This window comes from Triticum dicoccoides, chromosome 5B (assembly GCF_002162155.2).
Source record: "Triticum dicoccoides isolate Atlit2015 ecotype Zavitan chromosome 5B, WEW_v2.0, whole genome shotgun sequence".
Taxonomy (NCBI): Eukaryota; Viridiplantae; Streptophyta; class Magnoliopsida; order Poales; family Poaceae; genus Triticum; species Triticum dicoccoides.
This window is the reverse complement of record NC_041389.1, coordinates 670310437-670322232: the sequence shown is the minus strand read 5'-3', so window position 1 is coordinate 670322232 and position 11796 is coordinate 670310437.

The following is an 11796-nucleotide window of genomic DNA, read 5'->3' as shown; positions in this document are numbered from 1 at the left end:
CCTGATATGCGGAGGGCTGGCAACGCTGCTGGGGCTCTCTGTGCTCCTGTGCGCGATGATGTTCGACGAGTATCGCGATGCTGCGGCTCGGGTGTTGGCTCTCCGCGGTGGTGGTGATCATGAGGAGTAGATGGAGTGTGCCGGGTGCTAACTGTTGTTAGGGGGTGATTAGCTGGATGTAACACCGTTGCAAAGTTTTGCAAACAGTGTATATGTCCGAATGATTATGGTTGTGAGTCTGCTTGTGGTGCTGAGTGAAATTAAATAATCCATGTCGTGAGAAAGTGTAGATGTAGCAACTCAGGGAAAAGAAAACTCATTCCAGGATTTTGCAATGTAAAAACAGTTAATTTAAGGAGCATAAACCACAACAAAAACTACACACATTAGTAGAAGCCAAATAATTGACTCGTCGTACAAACTCAGGGTATCACGCATAAGTCACACACATAAATATAAGTGCTGAAAAAACAAATACAGTAGCGACGTCTAAAATGAAAACGGTAACTGGACGGGGTCCTGATAAAATGTCTCTGGTAAAGGGATACATTCTTCTTCAATCGGAGGCAGTGGATTGACCAGTCGATGTATGCGTCTCTCCGGGTCGGGTCTTAGTGATCTGCCTATGGCAATCTGAGGATTTAAATTTGCGAGGCTCTGGTGATAATCCATCACCCGCTGGTTTAAATGCTCTTGAGCAATGATGTACTGGATAAGGTTGGCCAGAACTGGGTCTCTCTCAATACGTCCACGGGGAAAAGATGTAACTTCTCCGGGTGCTGCACAACTCGGAAAGTAATAATATCCTCCTTCGCGGGCATAGGGTACTGCGGATCGAAGACGAGCAATCGCTTCTTTCGCAGCAGCTTCTATGGCCAAGTGTGGGGTTGGCATAGATTTCCCCACGAAGGAAACTTCCGTTGGATCTTGGTTGGGGTCTACAGGAGGAATGTGTACTGCTGCCCAATATTCCGAGGTGGATGGGGTGATCCTCGATTTGAACAGCTCGTACTGGGGTGGCTGGGTAGAACCCATGATACTGCGGGTAAAATCCCACAATATTTTGACAAAGCTACCTGTGGTTGCATCTGGGGTTCTCAGATGAATGCGGGGGTTCGGCATGACAGGAAAAAGCGTGAGTGTTGTGCACAAAGTGAGGGTTGCTGGGTAAGGTCACAAGGTGGCCTTTATACAGCAATGGAGCCGGATCGTTTTACCGTGGTGAAAGGTAAAAATTTGCCAGCTTAGCTCAAAAGGTCGGGGCAATGTCAGAGATACACATATCTCATAAAGAGACGCGTTACTGTGGTTGTTGTCGGGTTGGTTTTGGTAGTTGTGCCCGGAAAATATGCAGCTATGCGCTGACCAATTATGCAAGGCTACTATTAAGACCGAGGCACAACGACAGGCTGCGTTAATATACACGGTCGCGTGATTACAAAGCGAGGATACATTGAAACTTGGTGCTACTCATACTGCTTAGTCTACCTCGTTTATGTCTAAACGGGCGTGCCTGGTGGATGTCGAGGCTTCTCCACGTGTCTCTCTGCCGGAATTAGTCGGAGATGGCGGAGGAACTGCAGGGTCGGGGTAGTGAGAATGACCATTGCGGGGATTGTTGGCCACAACCCCGTTGGAGTGTGCTCCCAAAATGCGTCGAAGCACTTATGGGGTTATCGCAGCACCTTGGCCGATGGCTGGGGCAGATCTCGGGGTCTCGATCGGTTGTCCAAACAACACGACTGGGTTGTCAGTGTTGGGCTCGTTTTCTTCTCTCGCCGGGGCTCGACGAACCAGCTCTCCACGAGCTGTGATTAGATCAATAGTGATTTGGTCGAACAGTGCCTCTAGTGCACTTACATAGAGCACTAGGTGCAACAATGCGGGGTCCGTCTCGTGATCTCCATTGGCAACTTGGGGTGGTCTACCATACCCTTCTCGTCTGGGGTAGTAGTGGAATGAGCGACAGTTAACTCTGGGCGACAAGTGCCTGAGATGAACTATAGCCTCTCGAGCGGCTAGCTGGATGGCTTGTGGCTCAAAGGAAGTTGTTCTTCCGGTGAACCGGTAGGGGCGCTCGGGTGCTAGACTCCTACCGTAAATGTGCACAGTGGCCCAGAATTGGCGGTCTTCACTGCTCATGGGTCCTTGATACACAACATATTCTGGTGGCTCTTCTAACGCGTAGGCACGACGGGTGAGGTTTGCGAGGATGGTCACAAAACCTCCAAGGTTGGTTGCTGTGGTTTCGTTGTGCACTATAGGTCCAGGCATTGTGGCTCGGTTTGGGGTAGCGGCTGTGTTGTGCTGGTTTGGTGCTAGCGCACCCTTTTTATAGGAAAAAGGGGACGGAATCTTCCTTCGAGCGCTTGCGGGAAAGGATTATTTAGGGGCCGGTCACTGGCACATGAGTGACAGGTTAGGTTGATAGGTTGGGCACCGACTGTAAAAAGGAGTTGGGTCACTGTGTGGCTATCTTGCACGAGAAGCTTGGCTGGGGTTTGGTTAAGGTCTGGTGGGTTGGTTTGCCTAGTTTATTGACCTGGCTAAGATAGGATTAGCCAATGGTCAGCCTGGCTCTGATACCAAGTCTGTCACGACCGGGTTTTCCGGGTAATAAATTTCCAGAAAAGACCGTCGTGCTCATCAGCCCCAGGATTACTGTTAGCTGATGAGGCTCCAACTTGATACAGAAATTCCAAGCAAAGATACAAAATATGTAGTACAAGACCATTCTGGCCTGTGAGTACAACAAATGGTTTCTAGTGGTTGATGGCGGAAGCGGGTTGTGAAATATCAGTGTCTATGGGACTCCATTTCCCACGGGAACAGCTGACCAGGTTAAATTCCTATCTTCGCGAGGCTGCTATCTCCATTGAGTGGTTTCCGGGGCTGGCATCGCGTCGCTCCTCTCCGTGCAAGAAAAATCTGGCCAAGACAATAGCCAGGGACAAGCCAGTGAGTACTTTGAATGTACTCGCAAACATTATGAACACAGGTATAATATAACAATGATGTGCTGAAAAATGTTTTATGCTCATGACGTCAGTCACAAAAGATAAATAAACCTCGGATGCGTGCAAGCAAGTTATTTATAAAATTTCAATAATAGAGTAGCATTAAAATTTATGAAATAAATAACAAGTAATGCCACAGTCGGGCGTCTGAGCGACACCACATAAAGGGCTTTAAAAGAAATGCCACAGTCGGGCGTCTGGGCGACGCCACATAAAGGGCTTTAAAAGAAATGCCACAGTCGGGCGTCTGGGTGACGCCACATAAAGGGCTTTAAAAGAAATGCTACAGTCGGGCGTCTGGGCGACACCACATAAAGGGCTTTAAAAGAAATGCCACAGTCGGGCGTCTGAGCGACACCACATAAAGGGCTTTAAAAGAAATGATTATAGTGAATATCCCGGAGGTAGAACCATCCTAGAGATATTCGGTAATAATATCACGGGTTAGTCAACAATAATAATAATCATAGATATCACAAGTCACGAGTAGTAATTCCATTTTTCTGGTTAACGGTTTCACCTCCGAAGACCGACACTAAGACCGACACCTGACCCATCCCAGACTGTAATCCTTAACCATATACACGGCTATTCGAATAGGTTTATTCTCTGCAGAGGGTGTACTCTTTACCCACGAGTAACGGATTTCTCTAGTCCAGCAGGACTAATTCCGTCTACGGTCTTTTTGTTGAAAACACACCTAACTTGCACACACCAGCTTATCTCACACGTGTCTGGAATCACCCACGACACCTGTTAAGCAAACTCTAAGTGGGGAGGCTACAACCTCGCGTAGCATGGGATCAAATTTATATCGCTCTCTCTAAGGGGTGGCCTCCCCTCTCGGTCCCAACCGGAAACACCCATGCCCCCGGACCAGGTGGTCTGCCTACCAGCTACAACCGGTATCTTCCACCATGGCCTCTCTGTACGGTGTGTGCTGGAAAGAGGTTGACAACTTACTGAACCGTACTCTACTTGCTGTAGAGACGAGTGGTAGTACGAAACAAGTATGGGGGTTACTGGAACAAGACTCGATCTACGGTCGACTCAGGAGGTTCAAGTATTCCCTGCATGATTAGCATGACGAATATATTCTCATCCAACAGAGTCACCTCTCATATCACCTTACCATGCCATACCAGACATAACCGTCCCGACGGAGACCGGCGACAAACTCATGCCTACCCAAGGCAGAGGTTTTCCCGGGTTCCTGCCGGTATGCATGCAAGGCATATGAGGGTGATTATCATCACAAGTGTGTCCATTTCCAACAGCATGGAAATCAACAACATGCACCCATGCATATGATCATATCACATGAAATAACAAGTCCTTCGAAATGCGGTGGTGTTATAAAGGTATCAACGATCACACCAAAAATATTATGCCGGGGTTCAGAATGCTTGCCTTCAATGTGTGGAAAGGCAGGGTGCACTCCAAAACTTTTGAAAGCTTCTTCTCTCTCCCCAAAATCCTATTTAAAAATATATTTGAATTAACACACATTTCAAAAACAGAACCAAAAAGTTGTTTGAAAATTTTTCAAATAAATCTTAAAATAAACTAGATCAAATTTGAGGAAGGTAGGAAAAAGAATCATTTCATTTGGACTTATATTTAAAAAGTTATAGCCAGTCAAAGATTTGGTCAAATCTGTTATTTAAATTAAAACAAAAAATAAAACGATTCAGACGAGATTACGCTTTCGGTACAGAGGAGGCGTACTTGAGGCTTTACGCCTCCACTTAACCACGCGGACGGCGCGGGGTGTCACTGACAGTGGGCCTGCCTGGCCCACTGGTCAGGTTTGACCAGTCGCCGCGCGTCGTCTCCCTCCTTTGCCCGAGCGGAGCGGGGCTCCGGCGATCGTCGCCGGCGTTTGGCTGCTCCTCGCGGGCCCCCGAGGGTGGGGATGGATCCTTAAGGTTGGGGCGGTCCTCCCGGTAGTCGTTGGGTGGGCGGGGACGGAGTGAGCGGCCGGCGGCGAGCTCCGCGGCGGAGGAAGGCTTCGGTGGCGAAGTGACTTTGTGGCGGCGTTGGCTCCCGATCAAAATCAAGTAGGGGAAAAGGCTCACGGGAGGATGTGGAAGCTCTTGGTGGGGAGAACGGAGAGTGGGAGATACTGGAGGTGCCGGATTGGCCGGGGCGGTGGCGGCGGCAGGAGTTGCCGGAGATGAGGAAGGAGGCCTCCCCGGGTCGAATGCAAGCTAGGGGGGTGCCATAGGGGTGGTCTGAGGTCGCGTGCGTGCTCAGAGGGGCTCGGGGTGTCCATTTATAGCGCGACGAGGTCGGTTCCGCGGCGGCCGTGGATAAGTTCTCCGGCGAACCGCCTCTCTGTGGCTAGGGCGACGTGGCGGCGACGAGCGCTAGGGGACGAAGCTGCGGATGAGCACGCACTGCTCACAGGGGCAGGTGGCGAGCCGGGGTGGCTTGGGCGGCGTTGCACGGCGCAGGGCTGTCGGGCGGCGGCGGCGGCTAGCGTTTGGCCTGTCGGGCGCGGCGGGGCTGCTTGGCGCGTAGCTGAGAGAAGGGGAGCGCGTGGCGAGGTTCTGCAGAGCGGGCCAAAGCCGTGGGGGCCAGCGTGTCGGCTCGGCCGCGTGGCTGCAATTTGCGCGCTCTGGGCGCGCCTAGTGCACGCACAGAAAGTGTTTGATGAAATGCTATGGCATGTTAGGGGGCTCCAAACCACAAGAAAGTTAGCAGGGTGGGGTTATAGTTTAAGTCAAAACCATTGGACATGCTGGTCCGGCCAGGGGATTAAGTCCATAGTGCAAACAAGGACTCATGTCAAAACTGATCATGCCTGAAAGGTGTTTGACAAAATGCCAAGGGCACTTAGGCATTTCTTGGAGTGGCCAAAATCTCCAGATCAGTGTCTCTGTGGATGAAAGAGAGAGTGGTGAGGTTATTTGGCCAAAAGCAGAAACTTGTTAGTGTAACTTTAGCAGAATTTCAATTCTGGACAGGAAATAAATGACATTATTTCATGAACCAAAAATGACCCAAAAGGTGCATGCTCCTGGACTTAAGGGTTTAACATGGGGGACTACAAGTAGGAGAAATGATCAAGGGTTAAAGAGCAAGTAAAGACATGGTTGCTGTACAAACCATCAAGTTGGTCCAGAATGAAAATGAGGTTGATTCACTCAAATTTTTCAAAGAACATAAATAGGTTCTTGCACAAAGTGAAACAATAGGCTCCTATTGACCTCCTCTAATTTTTGTAGAAGTTTTAAAGAAATATTTAAATAGGTTGTAGTGCAAAATGCACTCTGGACCAGAGAAGAAAAATTTAGTGTAGGGCTCAAAATATTTCATGAATGAAATATATTTTAGCATAAAAGTGATTTAAAAACATCACATGACAACTCCAAATTTTTGTGGGAATTTTAAGTGAATTTATCAAATTGTTGTAGTTCAAATATGGCCATTTAACCTAGAAAACCCTTTTCAAGAAAATAAAGATCAAGCAACCTAATTATTTAATTAGTTACACTGATAAAAGGAAAGTTTTTCTTGAGAGGTTAAACAAGTCCAACAACATTTTTGAAAAGTTTTCTCTTGGGGAAAAACTCATCATAACAGGGAAGGAAATGATTTAAACAAAAATCAAAATGGAGCTCAAAAATTCAAAGTTTTAAATCCTGGCAAAATTTTATTCCATTAAAACAAGGCCAAAATTTTGGGGTGTCACACCTGGCCGCCACACTTCTTCCCCAAATCCCTCCCCCTCGCTCCCGTCTCCCCAATTCACCGTCGCCCCACTTCGCCGACGTCTCCTGCCGGCGTGGACGCCCGCAACCTCACCGTCTCCTCCCAAGGCCGTCGTCATCCTCACCGCCGCCGCCCGAGGCCGCCCTCAGCCTCACCGCCGCCGCCCGATCGAGGCCGCTCTCGACGTCCGCGCCCTCCACCTCACCACCGCTCGAGCCTGCCCAGGATCGCCGTTGCCCATGCTCGAGCCCGCCCTCTCCGCCCCTGCCTCCGTCACCGAGCACCTCCCCGCCACCGTCTCTCCCCTCTCTGTAAGTCCCCCACCCCTCCCCCCCACTCCTCTCTCTCCGAATTTTAGAGAAAAAATTAGTAGAGCAAAAGTTTGTTTATACCAAAAAATTTAGTTTAGAGCAAAGGATGTTAAGTAGTAGATGTTAGAGCAAAAATTAGTTTAGGGCAAAAAATTTGGTTTACAACAAAAGTTAGTTAGGGCAGTAGGGTTTAATTAGGGTAGATGCTGCTTGTATAGTATATAGTGATGCTAGTAGATGTTAATTAGGGTAGGGCAATAGTGGTACTAGTAGATGTTAATTAGATGTTTTTCAGTTAGGGCACTAGAGTTTTGCTAGGTTAATTAGGTTAGTAGTGCTGCTAGTAGTAGTGGTACAGTAGGTTAATTATGTGATGTTAAATGAATAACCTAAATGAATGAAATTAGTAGTTAACTGATTTTTTTTCTTTTCATCATTATAGAGCACTAAAGTTAACTGAATTTTGTTCTATTAGTAGTTAAATGAATTTTCTTCTACATTTTGTTTTTGAATTAGCTTGTGAAGTTTGGACATGTGGTTGCTCGTGTATATTTGGACATGTGTTGCAGTGTCGAAGAGGGATATTTGAACACTGTTTCCAGGGAATGATGCTGAGTGGCCTATGTTTTGCCGGAATGTTGATTCATTTCTGTTCCGGCAAATTTCAGGTTCTCGATTTGTCCACTTTTTAGCAAAGGTCATGCCTAAATTTTCCGTGAATTTCGGCATGACTTGTGCTACAAACTAGGACATATCGAGTGCCCGGGATTTGCCACACCAGGAAGGAGTCAACATTTCTGCAAAACAATAGTCCTTTTTTATATCATTATTCATTTTATTAGGTCTAGAATTAATTGACTAGATTTAATCATAGGAAACATGGCTAGCAACGATGAAGGACAGGGGTGGAGAGGTTAGGGACAAGAAGAGAAGGGGCGGCAGGGCCGCCTTCAGCCATAAGACCGACTTCTGCTGCATCCAGCAACCGAACGATTCTCGTAATGATGGATTCTATGTCCTACACCACATGCTGGAGTACAGACGGGATCACCAAAACCTTCACATGGCACCTAGATCTCGCGATGCCCATATTCTGCAATGGGCAAAGGACATAGGAGATATCGAGGATCATCGACTTCGAGCTGAGTTCTATAACATCCAGCGCGAACTTGCCCAAATCATCATGAATGAGGTCGTCAGAAAAATAGGGATGTTCCATGCAGAAGGACAAATGTCGGGGAAGACATCTAAACATGGATAGCCTCTCAGCGTCTCGACATGAAGCCTTTCACTAAGCTCGATGACTATCTCCCTGACATGGATGGATGGCACGACATGATGGAGTGATTGTCGATATATGACAATGTGTCCGTTTAGTCCATACTTTCTTTTATGACAAAACTTTGAGTTATGCATGGTGAAACTTTATTTGTGATGTAGTTAAACCGTCCTCCTCCTCGACTAGCGAAAATCACTCTAGTTAGGTCATTTTGGGTACGATGAACTTTGTTATTTATGCTTATGATATGTTGTTTCTATTTTTTGCCAAGTCTGTCTCTTTCTGTTGCTCAACTATATATGTTGCATATCATCGACTCATGTGACGATGCAGGTGCATAGATCATAGATGGCGAAGAAGTGCTACGCCAGGAGTATATATACGACAAGTGGCCGGAGTGTCAGGCCCATGTGTACCGGTTTTTGGTTTCCGAGCGACACGCAGTACTTAGTTTAGGTTCACGCTAATGCGAGAGAGGGATACGAACTCATGTACTCAAAGTGATAGTTATTCTCGCGTATATCATTTTTAGATGGATGATGATGTATTTGCAAGTAATCGAGACTTGTATCGCTATTTTTGAGATTGATGACGAGACACCACTTTGTGTTGGATGATGATTATGATGATGACATGATTTGATGAGACTAATTGTATGTATATGCTATGATTACATTTGTATGTGGATGATATGCTAAAGATTATTGTATAAAGCCTATTCAAATACAAAACAAATAAAAAACAAATATGCAGGAAAAAAAAACTAATAAAACTAGTAGTAGCGAGGGGGGGGGAATTTAGCAGTAGCGCCGACTTACCAGTAGCCCTTCCTGCTAAACAGCGCGACAGATAATACAGTAGCGCCCTTTTCCAAAGAGCGCTACAGCTATTCATCAGTAGCAGTAGCGTGGGTCAACAGGCGCTACTGCTATACGTTAGCTGTAGCGCCTTATTAGTACCGCCGGTACCTGCGCTACTGAGAGGGCCAAAACCCGCGCTGCTGCTAGGCTTTTCCCTAGTAGTGATAATAAAGAGAGACACAAGCAATCAGAAGATACCAATTGAAGCAAGCAATCAACGGATATCAATTGAACCAACTAGACCAATGATCCTGCATGCCACAAGAATAAAGATATTATGATAAGCGCAAAGGAGTGTTCTAAAGAAACTAGAGAAGCTCCCCATGATTTGTGCACACATAAGAATTTTTGTATTTGAATACAAAGTGCACAAAATAGGATCATAGCTCCCCCAAAATCAATAGCAACTCACATCCAATGCAAGTGAGCATATAGGAAACAAAGCCTAGCGCTTGCAACAAGCACATGGTTGAGCAACATGTAAAAGAGGAAACTTAAGAATAGGCTCAACCAAAATGATGTGTGTGAGTCATGGCAAAGCACTTGAGAAGACTAAAATTAGGATGAGCATTAAGCATCAACATAGTCTTGAAAGAATGAGGCACACGGTGCAAGGCCTATCATCCCCACACACAACTAGAAAATGGGTTCACAAGCTTACTAATAAGCATATAAAGAACTTATGCTTGTGACAACCCGTGGTGAAGATAGAAGATGAAAGCCTCATCAAGACGAGGGATTCCAATTAAGATGGCAAAAGCCTCGTAAAGATAAGCATGAGGAAAATAATCTTCACCACACAAGAGTGCATCAAGATGCAACGATAGAGGACACGTACTCAAGGCAAAAGCTTTCACGGAGCCACCAAAGAAATAACATAAGAAAGACAAGGTGGACGTGAAAGAAAGGATATCAACTAGAGATGTAATTTCTCTCAAGTGTATAAGGTTCTATGTAGACGAAATCATGATGATATATATATCTACAAAGAAGGATGTACACCCGAAATAGTTACAACACGAAGGAACAAGATATCCACAAGGAAGTCATAAATATACCAATAAGATATTTGCTTGAAAGCATAGCACTTGGCTAGATATGGTCTTATTGTATATAAATGAAGTCCAAACACACATCCATCAAGGGCATCACAACTAGCAACAGAGATCATCGTTGGGATGCTTTGAGAAAGGAAACAAGTGTCACAAGATATAAATTAATATCATGCCAAGATACAACCTACACAAGGTTGAATGCAAGAGGGGAAAGCATGAATAGATACTTGTTACCGAGATATCATTGGAAGGATGTAGTAGATACCAATTGAAGGTAGATAGTAGTTCATTGATCATCCTAGCTTGACTCCAATATGCACATGGTGACAACACCTTCCTTGTGAGTGAGCCGAGCATCCAATGCATCTCCAAATGTTCCTAGAAGAACAACACAAACTAAACGGTACCCAAACTCATTGGGACCAAATAGTTAGAAACACCAATACATAGGACAAACTCCACATAAACATGTGCATATAGATATGAAAATGAATTTCATGCACATCTCATCCAAATTGAGACTAGGTGGAGTTTCCCCTATATATTGAGTCAAAGAAAGAAAGCATTCCAAATGAAATACATGAAGTAAACATGCATGCTCAAGACTTTCAAAACCCGAAACCAAAAGACAAAGAAATGCCAAGTGAAAAGGATACCAAATGGAGAAATCATCACTTGGAAGATATCATTAAAGATACATCAAGGAATGAGATATTCATTGATACACACTAAACTAAAGATGTCAAACTCCCAAAGAGAGGATGGTTCCAAACAAACCAAGCTCTCTACAAAGTTTCATGATGGCACAAAGTACCAAAAAGAAATGGCTTGCCTTCCACCAAAACACACTTGATAAGGATCACAAGAAGAGTGTTCTAAAGAAAATAGAATAGCTCCCCCACGAGTTGTGCATTATATAGGATTTGTATTTGAATACAAAATGCACAAGGTGGGATCACCACTTTCACTATATCTAGAAAACACTTGACAAGAACAAGAAATAAACAAGATCCACAAGTGGTATGGAAGACAAGGGGAGTTGACACAATCCTTGGCAAGAGAAAAGGCAAGTAAAACAAAAGCCAATGTAAAGATGATCAATAAATTCTACCACACATAAGTGACTACCAATTTTCAAAAGACAAGAAGTAGATGGAAAGAATTCCCGGTGGTAGATAGCAAGGATATCCAACATCATCTTCACCACCACACACAAGAAAATTGCAACTTGTAGAGCTAACATGCCACCTAGGAACAATATAATTTACAATATCAATTCTAGGAGACAATATCTCAAATGTACACATTTTCTAGGCTTGTAATATGCACATAGCATATTACTCCCCCATAATGTGATACCAATAATAACTTAACTAGAGGCAATAAGAGGATCCAACACGAGATAATCAATGGAATTTTTAGAATTTGAATTTCTCATGAGAGATATACCACCTAGCGACTAGATAATCTTGAAATATCAATACTAGATGGTATTACTCATGTGCACACATTTATAGGATTGTGAGGTGCACAAAGCACACCACTCCCCCATAATGG